The 20,160-nt window shown below is 38.7% G+C and overlaps 1 protein-coding gene across 2 annotated transcripts in view; it reads right to left on the bottom strand.

Annotated features, from left to right (window-relative positions):
* ADAMTSL1 (ADAMTS like 1) overlaps positions 1-20,160 on the bottom strand; it is a 454,178-nt gene that overhangs the window by 161,195 nt on the left and 272,823 nt on the right. The gene's annotated exons all lie outside the window — the stretch shown is intronic.

Raw genomic sequence — 20,160 nt, 5'->3', positions numbered from 1 at the left:
TTGGAGGTTGAACAATTTTATTGCATGGTGGTTTGATGAGGTTCAGTTGTGGAGCTGGGCCTGTTCTATGTTGGAAAATGTTGGGTGTGGGTGAAGATTACAGGTCCTTCTGATGCAGGGGTTGGGGGTTGGGTCCCATTCTGAGAGAGCCCAGAGTTCTCAGTCTGGACAGGAAGATGTGGGAGATTTGGTGGCTTGGCATTCTTTTCAAGATTAGTTGTGCAGCTGAGTCATTTCTATACTGAAAAGTGTAAGTGTGGACAGGGTTTGCTGGTGCTTTGGTGAGGTGGAGGTGTATCTGGGGGGATTTCTCCCATTTCTGTAAGTCAAATTTGATGTCTATGTACAGAATTATATTCATATTTTTTTCTAGAGACCATTTTCTTCTTACTGTCTAGTTTACCTATCAAGGACCTTTCTACAGTATATGCCTTATGAAGAAAAGATCTGAATGTCTGGGTCAGATATTTTTATCAATCAGGGTGTTATCATAGTAGCTTCTAGAAAGTTAATGTATACATCAATAATTTCCTGATAAATAATAAAATGGAATCAGGAAATCACCATTTTTTTAATAAAAATTTTTTTAATAGTGAGACATCATGAGGTACAGTTGCAGACTTACACATTTTTGTGCTTGGGTTTCAATTATACAATGATCAAATACCCATCCCTCCACTGGTGCCCATTTCCCACCACCACAGATCCCAGAACAACATGAGATAAGTTCTCCTGATTACTCATCTTATAGTTGAAAGAATCTGAATCCAAAAGAAGCTGACTTGTCCAAATACCCATCTCTAATAAATAATGAATCTACAATTAAAGAGCAGTGTTTGGCTCAAAAGCCTTTGTATTTTCTACGGTATCAGGTTTTCACTAGGACATATATTAAAAATGTTTTATAAACATTAACAATTTTAAAAAATGAATTGAAGAGGAGAGACTGGGTTAAACATATGCAGTTTAGATTCTTGTGTGGAATGTCTATATTCTTATTATCTTATTTTCAGATTCCTATATTGGGTTAATTACAAGATTTAAAATATTGTGAAGTCATTGTTTTTAAAATACATTCATACAGGCTTCATGATTACTCTCATCTAAAGATAAAGTCTTGATTATGGGTTGATTAATAACTCAGTTAATAAGATGAAGCAGAGGTGATGCTATGTGATCTCTAAGCTAAATCAACAAAATAATGTACTCACACTTGGCACTCTCTTTTACCACTTTGTCAGTCATAAGGAAAATCCACAACAGGATAGCTGCCTCTGCTCACCAATAGACAGCAATAGTATGGCAGCTGTGCCAGGGAGATACCTTGAAAGCATATACACTGACCCAGTCTAGCCTTCATATGAGAGCACTCTTAGAGAGACTTAAAGTCAGAATGACCTTTGCAAGTTGCACCAAATTCCCTGTTCATTAAACTCTGATTTATAAATGTTTGCTTTGTTTTGAGCACTTTGTTTTGAGAAATTATGCAATGCAATAATAGATAACTGATATAAGTATACATTTACCCTTGGCCAAATATACATGTTAACCAAAAACATGTACAAGATAATTTAATATAGCATTATGCATAATAGCCCAGAAAGGGAACAGCTGAAATGTCCATAAGTAGTTGAATGAATCAACAGTGGTATGTCTGATATATTCATAAAACATTATTTAAAACAACACAAGTAAATGAATCTCACAATATTATCATGAAATGCACAAAGCTACAAATATAAAATTTAATGCTTTCTTTTCATTTATATAAAGTTCAAAACACCAAACTAATTTATGGTGTTAGACGTCAGGATGGTGGCTAACATTTGTGGGAAATAGAAAGGAATAGCCAGGTCAGTTTGATCTGGTGCTGGATCTGGGTCCAATTGGTAAAAATCACCAACCCTCAAATACAAGATTTCTGTTTATATATATATATATATATATTTGATTTTATTACTAGCTCGAGTGGGCCCAGTAACGTCTCCATTGGAGACTTTGTTGTTACTGTGTCTGGCATATCGAATACTCTCGGTAGCTTGCCGGGCTCTCCGAGAGGGGCGGAGGAATCGAACTCGGGTCAGCCATGTTGGCCGCTTATAAGGCGAACGCCCTACCCGCTGTGCTATCGCTCCAGCCCATTTTATTATTAAATTTTTAATTTTTTGTTGTGGTGAGGCACAACTGGTTGTGTTCAGAGATCACTGCTGGTGGTACTCAGAGACTATATAGGATGCTGGGGATCAAACTGGGTCAGGAGCATGCAAGGTTGTACTATCTCACTAGATGCTTATATATTTTTTAATGCTCCAAAAGAGGTATTTTTAACCTTGTAAGGGGGTATTTTTTACTTTTAAGTAAAATATTTAAATTTCATGGGCAAAGAAAATTCAGCAACCAAATCCAATGTTAATTATACTCTACGTATGTTTCACAAAAGAGCTGCCTACACCCACAATACATGCTGTTCCATGACTCAAGTTGTTATAGACTCTACACATTAATTGCTACCATGTCTGGCAGAAGTTAGTATCAAAATCTAGACATAGATGCATTTTGGTGATCATGAGACATAAGAACACTTCAATACCACCCAGAAAAACTAAAAAAAGTCATATTTGCCTATCCATGATAGTAATATGTGCCATTTTAAAGGAAGTAGGTCAGCAGAAGCTATTTGTGTATTAAGTGTTTTGTACATTCTGAGGGAAATTTTTTTCTTTGTTTCTCTGCCTCTATGGAAAATGCTATGGAGGCATCTTAAAAAATTAAGAATAGAACTCATATCTGACTCAGCAATCCCACTTCTTGGCATTTGTCTCAAGAACCCCAAAACACAAAAACTTTCTCAAAGAAGAAATCCGAATGGAAAAATGGCACATAAGAAAATGCTCTAAGGGGCTGGAGCAATAGCACAGCGGGTAGGGTGTTTGTCTTGCATGCGGCCAACCCGGGTTTGATTCCCAGCATCCCATATGGTCCCCTGAGCACCACCAGGGGTAATTCCTGAGTGCAGAGCCAGGAGTAACCCCTGTGCATTGCCAAGTGTAACCCAAAAAGCAAACAAACAAACAAACAAAAAAAATGCTCTACATCATTAATCATCAGGGAGATGCAGATCAAAACAATAGTGAGATATCATCTCCCACCACAGAGACTGGCCCACATCCAAAAGAACAAAAGCAGCCGGTGTTGGTGCGGATGTGGCGAGAAAAGGACCCTCCTTCACTGCTGGTGAGAATGCTGACTGGTTCAGCCCTTTTGGAAAACAGTATGGATGATTTTCAAAAAATTAGAAATTGAGCTCCCATTTGACCCAGCAATACCACTCCTGGGAATAAATCCTGGAGAGGCAAAAAAGTACAGTTGAAATGACATCTGCACTTCTATGTTCATTGCTGCACTGCCCACAATAGCCAAAATATGGCAAAAACCAGAGTGCCCAAGAACAGATGACTGGTTGAAGAAACTTTGGTACATCTACACAATGGAGTAATATGCGGCTGTTAGAAAAGATGAAGTCATGAAATTTACATACAAGTGGTACAACATGGAAAGCATCATGCTAAGTGAAATGAGTCAGAAAGAGAAGGACATAGAAAGATTGCATTCATCTGGGGAATATAAAGTAACAAAATAGGATACTAACACCCAAGAATAGCTGAGATAAGTACGAGGAGGTTCACTCCATGGCTGGGAGGCCAGCCGCACATGCTATTGGAAAAGGGAGCTCAGATAGAGAAGGGAGCACCAAGTAAAGGGTGTTGGGAGGCTCCTCCCAGGATGGGAGATGCATGCTGAAAGTAGACTATAGACAGAACATGATTGCCACTCAATGCCTCTTTTGCAAACCACAGAACCCAAAAGGAGAGAGAGAATAAAAGGGAATGCCCTGCCACAGAGACGGGGTTGGGGGGTGGGCTGGGGGTGGGTGGGAGGGATACTGGGATCTTTGGTGGTGGATAATGGGCACTGGTAGAGGGATGGATATTCGTTCATTGTATAACTGAAAGCCAAGCACAAAAATTTGTAAGTCTACAACTGTACCTCATGGTGTTTAACTAATAAAAATTTAGAAAAACAAACAGAAACTAACAAAAAAATGACAGCTTCTCTAGCAATATTTTGAGGATAAAGTTCATTTTATATTAGAACTAAGGTACAATGTTATACAGAATATCTCTATATCTCTAGAATTTATTTATCTTGTTGAACTGAAACTTTATGGTTATTGATCAATAATTTACCATTTACTCAATTTGAGTCTAAGACTATCTCCATTCCTCTTCTTGATGCTATGATTTTGATTATTTTAGATACCTCATGGAAGTGGGATCAAGTAGTAAAGGTATTATTTATCTTTATCATTCAGTAACTGGTTTATTTAACTTAGCTTAGTTACCCTTAAGATTCATCCATATTGTAACAAATCCATAGAATTTCCTCCTTTTAAAAGACTAAATAAAATTCCATTGTATGTAATACTGGTGACCAGAGTGTTGGATGATAAGAAAGTGTATTTCTGTCCTGCTTGGCCCACTAGGATCTCAACAATGAAGTACTAGAGGGAGATCAGGAGTGGTCAGAGTCTGCATAAGTGAGCACCTACATAGCATGAACCCTAAATCCTGACCTCAGCTCAGGTTTCCCTGATTCATTGTTGATTTTCCTTAAAAAGACTTTCAGGAAAGGACAAATACTGATGAATAGAAATTTCCGTTAGGAAAAAGAAGAGAAAAAATTGCTATAGATTTTATTGTGTGGGACTGGAAAGGTGGCTCAAAGGACTGAGCACATGCATGCAATTCCAACATCACTTGAATATGCATATAGATGTTTACTTTGGGACTAAGAGAATGTTGTAGTTGTTAAAATATGCAGTGTCTGCATAAGGGAATATTTTTGATAAGAGGCAAGGCTTTCTGATACCCTTTGAATCTAGGTAGTTTTTTATTTTGTTTTACTTGGGTAATGCTCTGGGATTTACTTGGGTATGCTCTGGGATTTACTTGGGTAATGCTCTGGGATTTACTTGCTCTGGGATTTACTTGGGTAATGCTCTGGGATTATTCCTGGGCTCTCACTCAGAAATTACTGCTGGCCAAGCTTAGGGGTTTATATAGGATGCCAGGAACAAACCCAGGACTGCTGCTTGCAAGCCAGGCACCTAAGCTGCTGTACTATCATTCTGGCCCTGAATCTAGGTCAGTTTTATATCACATTTCTTGTGGCTACTTGTTTCTCAGGTATAAATATAGAGCCATTTATTATTGTTATAAACCCTGAGAAGAAGACACTGTAAGTTCCCCACAAAGGGAAAAACAGCAGAGCCTATGAGGTGCCAAACAACTTGTTTAAAGTCACACAGCTAATAAGTTAGGAAATCTGCTTTGAAATACAGGCAGGTCTGGTACCTGGTGCAAATTATATTTTATCTTCTAGGATCAAGAGAACTAATGCAGCAAAACAAATTGATCTGAGATACACATTCTAGGCTCCCTGGTGCTTAGGATATGCGTAAAGAACAAATAAGAGATCTATTCCTAAATAATAGAACAAACCCATGATGCCCCTGGGGTCATGAATACACTCGCAGTTGTCATTTCAGTAAGGCAATAGTGGTATCTGGCAACCATGTGGGGCATAGTGTGGTCCCCCTAAGGACAAGCTTACTTTTCCTAAAGGTGTTCATCAAAGACAACACAGACAATCAAGAACCCATAGTGGCTGAGACTTGGCAACCTGTGTTTAGCTTTACAGATAGAAAGGTCTGCGTTCCTCTGGAGAGGGCTCATTATGTGAATAGTCAAGGTTTCACCCTTTCTCTTTAGAGATCATAATGGCCTTTGTTGCTACAGCAACTCATTGTTGCTTAGTTAAATGCACATACTTTCTAATGACAGACTCTTCTTATTCTCTGCCCTCAACCTTCCTCCCAGAGAAAATAACATGTAAAATCTTACTTTGTTTTTTGTGGTAAAGTAGGACTTTCTCCTGCAAAAATATTAAATGTAGCTAAAGCTATTCATCTGAAGTATTCTTCAAAAATGTGACATTTCTGCTCAATATTTTTATCCTCTGAAAAAAATTTAATACCCCTTACAAAGACCTGTTTCTTATAGAATGGCTCTGATGTCAGGAGGTAGATAACGATCCAGAAATAACAAATTGCACACTATGAGATCTAGAAAGTCCAAGGTATTATAAAGGAAATTTTATTTCCAAACAGGATAAACCCTAAAATCCTGACCCACTTTAAGGATTTGGGATTATTACTAGTAGCTCCAAATTTATCTCCACATCTCCCAGTTTCCAATCTATCTGCAACTCAAGCTCCTAACATGTCTGCCCAAAATGCAAATCCACTAATTCCCTTTGGTTCAAAACTGTAATAGAAGGGCCAGCAGGTATGCATGAGAACCTGCATTCTACTGATTGAACAAAGGGGAATAGGCAGAACAAGCAATAGGAATATGGCCCCTAGAAAAGAAATAACCAGCAAGGAATGTCACAGAATGAGCTCTTGATGTACGTACCTGATCTGAAGAGTTTAGATGATAAGAAACAGAAGATAATCATCTCAATAGAAGCCTGATTTAAACTCCAGGAAAAATGCCTATCCCCTCTCTCTTTGTTAAAAAGGTATAAAAAGGGATAGGTTTCTGCTCTCAATCTAGGAGCCTCTCTGTTTTCTTCTTTTCTCTTTAATAAAGTCTTTTCTGAATTTGGCAATTCATTCTTCACTCCCTTGCTTTAAATTTTGACTGCTTGAGGACTAGAACCTGAGTGCCCCGCATGCACCCTGACACCATCTCTGGTACTGAATGAACTGGAAACATTAACGGGTCTGGCCCTGCTGGCCTCCAGCAATGGCTAGGTTCTGAACACCATGGTATTGCCAGGCTGAGCATTAAAACCATCAAGCCTGCACTGCTAGGGTTGCCCCCTAGAACTCCAGCATTACAGGGGAAGCGTCTCCAAAACTTGACTGGAGCCAGTACAGTGAGTAAGGTACTTTTCTTGAACACTGGTTGGATCCCTAGCCTATAGTCCTTGGAGCCTACTAGGAGTGATTCCCGAGCACAGACTCAGGAGTAAGCCCTGAATACAGCTGAGTGTGGCACCAAAACCAAACAAAAATTAGACTGGTGCCTGAGCTGAGCTTTCTATGAGTTTGGGGTCAGTCGGTCCAGGGCTCAGCTGTGGTCCAAGTGCACCCAATTGGGAAGGAGGCACTTCGTGTCTGGAGCTGAACTTTCAAGCATACTTCTCCTCCTTTATCCTTTCCTTATTTAGGGACTGGACGTTAGCTTAAGGGTTGTTGGGGAGGGGTCTATTGGCATGTGACATGCTTTAGTTCTGGGTCAAAGACGTTGGGAATCAACCCTTCTGAGGGTCATATAATAATCACATAGAAAAATAAAGAATGGTTGTAAGATTTTTTTACTGTCTAAAGGAGAGCTTAATGTAGAAAGTGGACAGACCGCATTAGACCTTGTGGAATTTGATTGTCGTTGAAAACTGTGAGCTCATGATTTTTGATGACATTGAAATAAGCAGGTAGATGGGAGGACTGACAATGAGTTCTCTTAAGGTACTAAAACTGAGATGAGGTTTAAAGAAGTTACTCTGTCACGATCCCTGAAATAGCAAGAAGCATTATGGCAGAACCCATTTTGTGGCTATAGAAATTGAGGTTTGATAAGACTACTAGCTAATGCCAGCACTGGCCCAGAGAATGCTGTCCCCCATCTAGAGAGCAGCTCCCAATATACCGAAAATTGTGCTAATGACATGAAGCTAACCACTGAGAGTTCCAAGCTTTTTCCCTTGACTATATCATAGCAATGAATTCATATCTACATAGAAAACCTAATTTGGGATCACTTTGGCACAAAACCTATAAACCCTATTTAAAGGTAAGTGGGTGCTTCCCCATTTTGGGGGGTAGTAGCCTGCATCTCCACCTGAGATTTGAAACCCATCGTCTCTCATGAACATACTATTATCTCTCTTTTCTTTCTTTTTGGTAATCTCTAAATAAGACTGCTTTACTATTTATTTCTTTCTGAAATTCTCTTCTGTGACATAAGGCAAGAGACCTAGAAAGCCTAGGTAGAATTTAGGACCAATTTTTCTTTCCTGCAAAGAGGAATTCCTTGGTCCAGCATGGGTGCCACGGCTTCCCAAGAAATGGGGTAGCAGGAATTAGTTTGCATTCTAAGCAGAACAAGTGGAATCCAGGTGTGATTTGATGACCCCCTCGTGGGACTGATGAGATATGAGCCCTGTGCTGTGCAAAGGCTCATCACAGACTCTCATCAGTCCTAGATTTCCCCAGGCACTACCCTGGGTGACCCATGTGATACAGAGGGAAGCAGGAAACTCCTTTCTCAAGGTTGTTGCTCTCTCCTCCCCACTTCACATAAGCCACTGCAACAATATATAGACAGATAGAGATATAATAGTTGATGTACAGGAGAATGTATAAGTATAAACATGTGTACACTTGTACATTTCCCAATTCTCCCTGCTGGCAGACTAGAAGCAATAGTATTCTTCTAGCACCAAGAACAGTGAGTATACAGATTTTGGATGCTAACTATCACGCTTCACTAAAATCAACCATTTTCCGTAGAAAGGGCTGAACTGTGGCAGAGGCTGGGAAAGTGAGATGTGATCATGAAACATTTGGACCAGAAAACTGGGAAAGGGCTTCAAGAATAATGGGGTTTATTTCAACAAGACAAAACGGCCAGCTTGAAGGGCCTTTCACTGGCCAGGTTTAGATAATTTGCTAATATGGGGTTTTCACTTTTTGAGTAAAACAGAAATTCACAGAAAATAAGAGAGAACTGTACCATAGAGTAGAATGTTTCTGGCAATTTTCAGCTGACTGCGCTGGCAGTTTCAAAGGAAGAGTCTGAGAATGTGGTGCTGCTCAGGCCCTGGAGTGCTGGGGATCACCAGGACCACCCAGGCTGTATTTAAGGGCTACCAGGGTCACACCTGGCAGTGCTTGGGGGATCTTAAGGGCTTCACATGATGATACTCAGGGGATGATCTGGTGCCAGGGGTCAGGGACATGCAAAGCATGTCTTCTAACTCTTGTGTGCTCTTCTTAGTCCAACAACTACTTATGTATTTTTTGACTTGGGGACCACACTTGGTGGTATGCGGGGCTTAAAACATAAACAGGGACGCTGTAAACTCAAGGGTCCCTCTTGGTTGTGCTGTTTGTATGTATGTTGGGTGACATATATGGCTGGGGATTGACTCGGGATCAGGTACAAGGCATATGCCTTAACCCCTATGTTATATCTCCACCCACGTCTCAGCTTATTAAAGCTTAGCAGGTACAAGGCAATTGCCTTAACCCCTATATTATTTCTCCACCCATATCTCAGCTTATTAAATTGAAGTTATCACTAAATAAATGTTATAAAAAGTCCATTGATTTTCTAATATATTCAGGCTGAAGTTCAAATCTTTGACTGTCCTGTCCTGTGCCTCACAAAAAATATAAATATATCTTTCTGGAATAATCTTTTTTTAAATAATTGTTTTTATTAATGAATCACCATGAGGTACAGTTACCTACTTACAAACTTTCGTGCTTGCGTTTCAGTCATACAATGCTTGAGTACCCATCCCGCCACCAATACCAATTCCCCTTCTCCACCACCAATGATCCCAGTATCCCTCCCACCACCACCACCTCATCCCCCCACCCCATCCTGCCTCTGTGGCAGGGCATTCCCTTTTGCTCTCTCTCCTTTTAGGTGTTGTGGTTTGTAATAGAGGTATTAAGTGGCCATCATGTTCAGTCTATAATCTACTTTCAGCATACATCTCCCACGTGGAGGAGGCCCTCCTAGTGAGCTTTACTTGGTGTTCCCTTCTCTATCTGAGCTGCCTTCCCCCTCCCCACACCCCACACCCCCACCCCCCAGCATGTGAGGCTGGCTTCCAAGCCATGGGGAAATCCTCCTGGTACTTATCTATACTATTCTTGGGAGTCAGTCTGTTACTTTATATTCCACAAATGAATGCAATCTTTCTATTACAGCCCCTCTCTTTATGACTCATTTAACTTAACATGATACTTACCTTCTGGAATAATCTTTTTTAAAAATTTTTATTAGTGAAACACCGTGAGGTACAGTTGTGGACTTACAAATTTTTGTGCTTGGGTTTCAGTTATCTTGTCACCCCTTTACTCAGCTTTATACTTCTCCTTTCTGGCAGGCAAATTCTTCCTCTTGTAAGGTTGGATCCAAATGTCACTCTCCTCTCTATTTTTCTGAAACCTACTTCATCTGCAAGAGCTAAACCACCACATCTGCAGCCACCACATTTCCCTCCCTATGACTTTGTTCATTTCTTTTGGGTTCACCCTCATTATAGTATACTTGCCTACCTGCCTCTTTATGATTAGCCAATGAGTTTTACAAGAGCAGTGTGACTCCTGACATAGCTATTTTAATGTCTCCAGTACCTACTATAATGCTGGACACATTACAGATACATGTGGCATAAGGTATCATGTAGAAGATAAGAATCAGGCTCTAAAACTGGATTATCTGTAATGTACTCTCAGTAATTCTGTGACCTTGGTCAAGTTACTTTCCAGTTGACTCATATTTAAAATGGGAACAATAGAAATTCCTACTTCATAGGGTTGTTATGAGCTTTAAGTGAGAACATTGGGTTGAGTACAACGCCTGGTGCATATTAAGGGCTATATCAACATTACCTAATATGAACTGTTATTACTAGATGCTCAGTAAATATTTGTCTAATACATGCATGATTACTTCGAAGATGGGATTAAGTGAGTCGCATGAGAATTGTTCGTAGAGTGACTCAGAGAGAGCAGTCATGGAGACCAGGAGAAAGGTGACATTTGTGACATGCCCTCATTCTTTTTAGGTAAACACTGATATAGACACAAAAGTTAGAAAGGTAACTGCCACATTCAATGTGTTTTTAACAAGGATGGGAGAACTGACAAATAGCAAGAACACACAGCCAATAATGTTAAGTAATTGCTACAATGAGATGATTGTGAGACTAGTTGGTTGAATGAACACTCCAGAATTTTAGAGAAAAGGTGGTATGATGAACAGAAACACTTTTCTACATAATATTGCAGTTCAAAAAGACATTCATCAAATGTAAAAAAGACATTCAAAATTTGTAAGTCTATAACTGTACCTTATGGTGTTTCACTAATAAAAAAATAAAGTTATCATATAACATGATTAGTATAAAAAAAAGAAAGACATTCGTCTATGACAACTTGCTTAGGCCTCCTAATATTGATGACAGCAGGCATTAAATGTTCACTTTACAAACAGCAAACTGAAGCTTGGAATGATTTTCTCTGAACTGGGAAGAAAAACTCCTTACTCTTTCTCCCTTGCTAAATCTTGAAGGATATAGAAAATTTAGAAATGATTAAAATGGTAGTGACACTTAGATGTAGAAGATGCATTTGCTAATTCTCTCATAAACCCTGGGTTGTAGATAAGTTTTGCAGGGGCCTAGAAAAAAGGTTGAAAAAAAAACATGCTAAAGAATACTTCAGTTATGAGAGGTAATGCATGGGATAAGGTACTTGCCTTGCAAGAAGATGATCTTGGGCACTGCTCTGGGTCCTGACACACAGAAACAGAAGTAGCCTCCCTGAGCACTCCAAGGTGTGGGCACCCCCTCCCCAACAAGGACATAAAAGATAATAGTAAAACTGTTTGAATTATATTCCATTTTTCCTCTATTTTATATAAACTGATTAGTATTCTCATACTGCAGCTCTTCCACGAAGAGAACTTCCATCTTTTCCCAAAATTACCTTTCGCATAGACAGAGGTTATTCCAGGCTCAACTTAAAAGCTTTGACTTCACAACAGACTATTTTTATTGCAGGACTTCAACTTTTCCTTCCCCTAATGCTCTCAATATTCCTAACTCAAGTTATAATCAGAAGCCTTTCTTCCGCAAAGGCTGCCCTCATTTCCTTACCTACCCCATCTCAACTTCATCTTCTCTGCAATCCTTGGGGCTTACTGGCATTTCCCCCTGGTTTCTATTCTACAAAGTTTCACAGAAGATGTTCTAAGCCAGGGCTACAGTTTCTTACTGAACAGAAATCTACATGATGAAAAGTTTTTCTCTAATTATCAGCCCAAATAGAGCAGACAGCTTTATGATTTGGTGTCAAGTATTGGGGGGTTAAAAGAAATGTTTGACATTCATCAGATCTGACATAAATGTTTCTGTTTATTGATTTGCAAGTGGCATGCATCACTAGAACCCTAGAGTCTAAGCACTGGATTTGAATTACATCTTCCTTCAAAGATACAGAGAGCCTAGCTCCCAGCATTTCAAAATGCAACCTTATTTGGAAGTAGAGTAGAGAGGTAATTAAGTTAAAATGAGATCATTAGGATGTGTCCTAATCCAATATGACTGGTATCCTTTAGAAGAGGACATTAGGACTCAGAGACAGAGTACAAATAATCTTGCGGGAATGAACACCCAAGATTGCTGGAAAACAGTGTACAGCTGGGGGACACAAGGAAGGATTGATCATTTCACTACAGGCTCCATCAGAAAGCAGGCCTTGCCAATACTTTTATTTCATGCTTCTAGGCGGTGAGATAAATAATTTCAGCTGTTTTAAGCCACCTAGTTCATGGTACTTCGCTATTGTGGCACTAGCAAACTAACATATTCCCTTGAGTTAGTTCTCAAACAGTTCCTAAACTGCTCATTTATTTTGCAAGCAGAAATCCTCCTGACATTTGTATTAGTATGCTTTCTCTGCAAGGAAAACCCCGGGAAGATCTTTTATGTCAGCCCCATAGATTTGATTTTATTATCTCCAGCAAGATTATGCCTCCTTAATTCTCTTGTGTTTCTGCAGACGGTTTTCAATTTTACTATTGCCCACTCAACTGAATACCTAATTTGTATTATTGTGCTAAATAATATAGAGTTTTAAAACTAATTCTGATTTTGAGGACTTGTAGAGCCCCAGTAATGAGAGATTTTCATTCAATTACTCATTCAGTTTGTGCTCATTGAGTATCTTTGTGCCTAGGCTCTATGTGAAGGGGAAGAACAACACATGGAACAGACATGGAGCCTATTCTCATGAGGGCCACAGTTTATTCAATGAGACAGGCACAAGGTGTTTAGGAATCACATTAATAAGACTGGGAGTCAGGAAGAAACAGGTAGTTAAAACAGAAGGTTTCCTTCGAGAAGGTAACATCTGGGTGAGTTTTGAAGAATAAGAGGTGTTCAGGCAAAAACCAATAAAGAAAATAAGTCATTCCAGGCTGAATGAGTCTAACAGAAGCAGGACAGCTTTGAAAATCTCAAAATCATTCATTTCATGCGTAAGATGAGAAAGAAAATGGAATAAAAAAACTTACGTCTTAGAAAATTATGGATCTTCTTATTCTTAAAGAAGCCTGGGGTCACAAATCCAAATACAATAGTGACTCAAGTTCTCCGCACTCCAAATTCCCAGCTTCTAGCACATTGTGGAGAAGCTCCTATCTCATCAGCTGTGGGCTGAATGCCCTGTATGCTCCCTTCCTGTCCATTTCAAGGGGTACCAGTCCTTGTGGGGAATCCAACATAGCCATGACACAGGGTGACATGATGCCTCACTCAGGTCCTCCATAGGATGAAATTAATTAGAACTTGATTTTGTAGAAAAACAATACAGAACAATTTGTTCCCCTGGAAAAATGTCCCTACATTACTCTCTGGTTTGATTATATAAGGAACCAGGAGAGGAAGACACAGGTTGTGATTAAATTCTATTAATGTTAGATGGACTCACACAGACACACACACACACAGACACACACACACAGACACACACACACACACTCTGCAGGTAGCACCTAATCTTTACAGACCAAGAGTGTTTCTCTCCACACACTTGTTTTCTGCTCTAAGCAGTATTATAGTAAAGGGAGTCACATGTTTCCTTCTGTTTTTCCACACACATAAAATCTATACTGAAGTCTATTAAGTATTCAATACCATTATGTCTAAGAGAACAATGTTCATATCTAAATTAAATGTGACACAGAGACATGAAATGAGGACATACTATTGTTTTTTGTTTTAAAGGCAACGTCTGAGAAGCCGGTAAGTGAAATACGGCTATCTATGGGGCACTTCCTATACACAAACTTAATGTCCTGGCAACCTAAGACAGTGGTACATTTATTATATAATTTTACATTTGGGTTAATTGAAATGATATAACTTATACAAATTGTAAGACATCCAAAATGAAATCCTAAATGATCTGCCACCAGAGTTATTGACTGTGTTTTACCTGAGAGCCTGTATCTTGCAGGGATGTTGGTAGCAACAAATTTCAAAGCAGCTATTATACCTACCAGTATTATTACTGTTGCTGTAGTTAGAAAATTATTTCTCATAGTTGGGAGAGAACAATAGAAAGAATGGGGGTCTTCAGGGTTTCACCATCTTTTTTGGTCTACTTGTGGTTTATTGTAATCTCTACTGTCACTACACTCAAATTCGAAGAGATTTGCTATTACATTTTGCTTACTTCATTCCATACTCATTTGGTGAACGGTTTCACTTCATGCAGCCCAATCCTCCCAATGCCACAGAGAACTTCTGAGCTGTCTGCTAATGCTCAAAGCATGTTTGCTGATACTCAAAGCAAATTATCCATTTTTCCAGTAAAGAAAGTAGAAAATGTAAGGAAGCCTTATAATTAACTTTTAAATAAAAATATTAGAATCCATATTATTTCCAAAAATGTTTTCCTACATACCACATGGAGGTCAGTTTCTAATTCTTGACTATCATTCACTTACAGTTACTAAAAAAAATTCCCACACTCTATGAATGCAGTTATTTGGCCCTTCCCTTTTGCATTTATCACTTGATCCCTTTCCTTTTACTCCTTATCCTAAAAATAATAAGAAATGCTTTTTTAATTAATCAATAAACACATCATTAGAAAAGGTAAAATAATTCTGTTTTAGGTAACTGATGCTTTTTTTAACCAAACAGAGAATAATCAATATTTCTGTAGTGTTAATAAGGTGTATATAATAAAGTTTGCAGTTTATCAGCAGTTTAGTAAGAAATTCTCTTCCTATCCTAACTAAAAGTATATTATGTCAACGTTTGACCATGTTGGTCACTTGCTTCTTCCACTTAATTCAAGCTCTAACAGAGTATTTATTAACGACCAGGTACTCATCAGATATTTTAACTTATTAATATGTACACAATCCCTGTGAGGTAAGTAATAGTTCATCCTTATATTATATATGGGAACAAGGTTATGAAAGGGTTGGTAAGTGATTTGCTCAAGGATACATGGTCAGTTAGAGGCAGAGTTAGGGTTTGAACTTAGACTGGCTTTAGGTTCTACATTTCTATTTACTGTTCATGTTTAACACCAACATCAAAGTTGAGACACATTCCCTTACAGGACTTTATTTTCAGCACTGTTAATTTCAACTACCTTGCCAATTCTCATAATATCTTGAACCTCTCTTTGTTCACAAATGAGGGGATTAGACCAAGTTACACTCTGGGATTCTAGAACACCTACCTTTTGGAGAGATACATTTGCCAAAGTAGAAGTCTTATAGTATTTTAGTATTGCTAATACTATTTGTACTAATAGACCCAAGTGAGAGTGATGACAATTCAATATTCACCATTTTCTCATGTGACTGTGATCCCACAATAGCATAATTGAAAGATTCCAACTTCTACTGCATACGTAGTTGGCAAAACTGTTACCTACAACAGACATGGCTCCCCGGTGTGAAATGAGGACTGTGGGATTACTGTGAAGTGTCTTGATCCATCAGCATCATCTGCCACAGCCCTGGGAGGGGGGGTTTGAAATAAAAACCTACTCTATGTCTCACCTTTTAAATTGGCTTTTCAGGTAAAGTAAGTTCTTTGTGAACATGTGCATACATTTAATGTTAAAAAAACCTACCCATTTTAGAAAATAGTTTACTCATAGAAGAGGCTTGAGGATTTCCAAAATGTGAGACGTAGAAAATAATGATAGAAAAGAAATGGCCTAATTGTTGGAGCAGGCTTACATTTAAATTTTACTTATAGACAGAGATAATTAAAAGGGAATTTAAGTTTATTTGTTGTTTGTTCTTTTATTGTTTTGGTCACAACTAGCAATGTGCAGAGCTTAGCCCTGACTCTTGGCGGGGTCATTCCTGGTGGGTTCTGGGGACAAAATGGGATACAAGGGATCAAACCTGGGTTGATCACATGCAGTCAAGAACCCTATTGGCTCCAGCCCATATAAGCAAGTTTTAGATATTTGAGGATTAAAGTATAGCAAGATATTGTAATCAGTGGTGTAAGACTACAATACATTTTACCTTTCTATCTGAAAAAAGAAAGAAATGTGGTCCATGTGTCTAATTCCTTGACCTGGAAAGATTCAAATCTAGCAAGACTTTATATGGTGAAAAGTAGTGCACCTCTTGCCAGCCGTGTTCTGCAGAACTATTTCCCTGAAGCTAAGTATGTAAGGCCAACCCAGAAAACAAAGCCCTTCCTCACCGCCCCCATGATAAAGGGATGGTCAACCCAACCCATGTGGTTTCACTTCACTCCACCATGGGCCAGTTAAACCATCAACACGCATTAAATCAAAGAGAAAGTACATGACAGTGCCTATTTTCACAGAAGGTGTTGCTAGTTGTGCCTCTGATGTACCTTCAGATGGCCAAGCAGATAATACTTAGCAGATAAGAAAGAGATGAGGTAAATATAAGCTTTCCTAGTCTCCCAAATATCATCTTGCTGTCTCCCTTTTTCTGTTTCAAACTGCTTATCAGCAGTGCAAAAAAAAATTACCACAAAGTCAAATTTGGCAGTGCGGTACATCTTATAAGGAAGATCTGACTCTATTATCAGTTTCTCCCCCACAACAGAAGTCTGGTATCATTTTCCATACAAAAAGAACATTGATAAATGGTATCTGTCTAGTTGTGGTGGATTTTAAATCAATAAATGCATCTTCTTATAACAGTTTCCTTCTGTGATTTTTTTCCATAACCTAATAAAACTTAAACTTGTACAAGCTCTGAATATTGTTATTTCTGACACTTACTTGCCACCTTGGGAAAGAGTGGAGGCAGGAAAAATTGTGGTAGATAGTGAGATTGGGGTGGGTAACAGACCACCTACCTAGATTAAAATATTATTTTTCTAGTTATATTAGGGTATTGTTGACAGATAGCACTGCTTAAGGTACACAGCATGATTTAACTTTTAAATTGAAACTATTCTTACCACAATGGAATTTCTTTTTTAGGTTCCAATAGATTTCCCTGTAATTGTATCAATGCAATATATGTACCATTTTCTGTGATTCAGAAATTAAATTTCTCAAATTGCATTTTGCACATTGTTCTGCAACAATTTAGAATGTTCTAACATATAATCTTTATTCTAAAAAAGGGAAAAAAACTATGTTGACAGGTGAGGGTTTCACCAAGACCAGAATATATTTCAGACTCTGTGTAATCCCTAATCTTAAAAAACAACTTGTGCATTAGTTCCCAAACTTAGATTCCTCTGTAATGTGTCTCTATGTAGTAAACAAGTATTCCAATGACATAAGTCCAATAAGCAATAGTTGGAAAGCTGATTATAGAATGGGGATCTGAAAATTATCTCTCTGAAAATAGTTCACATGGCAAGAGATAAAGTATTAGCTTAAAAGAAAAAACAGAGGGTAATAATAATTCAGTAACTTGTGTTGTGTTTATGTAACACAAGTTTTACAGAACTCAGCCAGCACACTTTGCAAAATCTTGAATCCAAGAACTTTTGACCCCGAGTTTACTGCTGAGGGAGAAGGCAGGATACTGGGATCATGTGAGCCAGTTTCCACAAGATCCACCATTGCCAAAGATGTGACATTTGAACATCACCCTTTACATCAGACATATCTTTTCTGTTCCCTCTGTAGTAACAGTTGAGGGTAGCATGTTTGGAAAGAACATGCAAACTACAGATAAATATCAAAGTCAAATTCTGGTGCTGCTCACAGGGACCTCAATCTACTTAAGCTGCTAGTAAATTAACTTGACCCATTTGAAAGAGTTTGCATCGCTGTTACTGCTTTGCACAATTACATGAATGCATCTGCCCACTGGAAGTTAAATGAGAATAACCAGAGATAACCTACAGGGAAATCAAGCATTTTAAAGCTCATCTAGGAAAGGAACAGAAGATAGGATGCAAAGCTGCTCCATGGGTCTCTGAAAAATTTGGGATAGGACTCTGTGGGGGAATATCTAAGTAGTCTATCAATAATAAGTGCGATTAAAATTTCAAAACTCCTTTGATATATAGAGCAAGAAACTCAACTCAATGGTTACTTTCTTTGGGTCTCCTTCCCTGAACAGAATTAATTACCTATCTGAGTGTTCCTCTACAACATATGTTCCTATATAGAACATGGTCGTTATGACTGTTGCTTGCAACAATCTCTATGCTGACCTCTCAGTAAAATGCATCCAACTACAGAGCCAGGGTATGTCCTAGACTTGTTTTTTTCTTTAGAGCATGGAGTTTATAAATGTTTGCTGAGCTAGGTTTTCCTTTAACCAGTAGAAAATGCCCACCTCCCAAGGGCTGGAGTCTAGAGGAGATAATCAAGACACAGACATTCTCTGTGAGCCAGGCAATTCAGTTCCATTTCTTTATATAATTTCTCTCTCATTTCATTTAAGAAAGTGTGAGCCTCAGTTTACTAAAATGCACACAAATCACCCACACCTTCCAACCCAAGACAAATTCTTACAGAGATCTCTAAAGACACATACACAAACATATACACACAAAACCTTAAAGCTAATACTTGTCATTACTAGGCACTATACTAAACACTTAACATGCTCCCCATAATTCTCTAGAGTTAAAAATAAAGGAGCAAAAGCTCTTAGAAGCTAAACTACCCACTCAAGGCTCAGGAAAGATTAAGTTCTATAAACTGGGTTTTCCCCTGAATTGTACAACTACCCAGTCCAATGTATTAAGACTGGAATAAAGGGCTGAGACCAATAATTTACACTCTAATCTGAATTAATTTAGGTTGTTTTGTTTTTCCATTTCCTAGTTGGGTTGATTAAGAATGAAAGTGGGGGGGAGGGTTTTAAAGTCCAAAAACAAATGAAAGAATTGGTTCAGGTCTTGGCAAAAGGAAGAGAAGAGTAAGATGAGAGTCAGAGAATTAAATCTCTGGGGGTGGAAGGGGAGAAGAAAACTTACTGGAAGAGAAAAGGAAATGACACAGCAAAGGAGCAAAAGATTCAGGGTCGTTTTGGGAAAGAGGAATGTGTGTGTGTATGTGTGTGTGTGTCTGTGTGTGTCTCTGTGTGTGTCTGTGTGTGTCTGTGTGTATCTGTGCATGTTGGTGGTATTAGTAAGTGGTCCTAGTAATTTACAATATGATCAGGCTATCAGCTAAGCATCAACTAAGCCAAAGGTTGTTAGTAGTGGCAGAGCAAAGATGCAAAATTCCCAGTAAGCCTCCAGTGTTTTCCAGATTCATAAGCTCAGGCTGTATCTCTATGGGTGACTGAGTATTTCTTTATGAAAATGTTTTCTTAGGAACGGAGTCCTTTGCTTAGTGACTCAGAGTTGGATTTTAAAGACACTCACGTTAGGTCTATTTGGTTTCTCTTTTAGCATGGTTCATTTCCTTTATGTTTGGCTTTGCCCTGAGAAGTGTGTGCTCTAATGAATTTTTGACATCCTTTAAACACAAGTTTCCACGAAGTGTCTAATTCTACTCCTGGCAACCAAGAGTATATGATGAAAGCTATCAGCTGGAGATAAAGGAAGAGGAGACTCTGAACTTGTTTGTGACCATCATAGGTTATAAACTACTAGGAGGACTGGTTCTTTTCACCAAGGGAATTACAATGCCTTGAGCTTAGTGCCTAAAATAGTATAGGAGAGGGAGGAGGGATGGAGGGGTGGAAGAAAGGTTGGATAGAGAGAAGGGTATCATTAACAGGGGCAGGACATACTCTTTAGTAATGCTTTGAATCAAAGCATACTTTGTTCCAAATCTGAACCAGCCTTTAG

The sequence above is a fragment of the Sorex fumeus genome, unplaced genomic scaffold, assembly GCF_029834395.1.
Source record: "Sorex fumeus unplaced genomic scaffold, SorFum_2.1 ptg000034l, whole genome shotgun sequence".
In the NCBI taxonomy this organism is placed as follows: domain Eukaryota; kingdom Metazoa; phylum Chordata; class Mammalia; order Eulipotyphla; family Soricidae; genus Sorex; species Sorex fumeus.
Note: the sequence above shows the minus strand (reverse complement) of the source record. Positions and strands in the feature narration are given on the sequence as shown.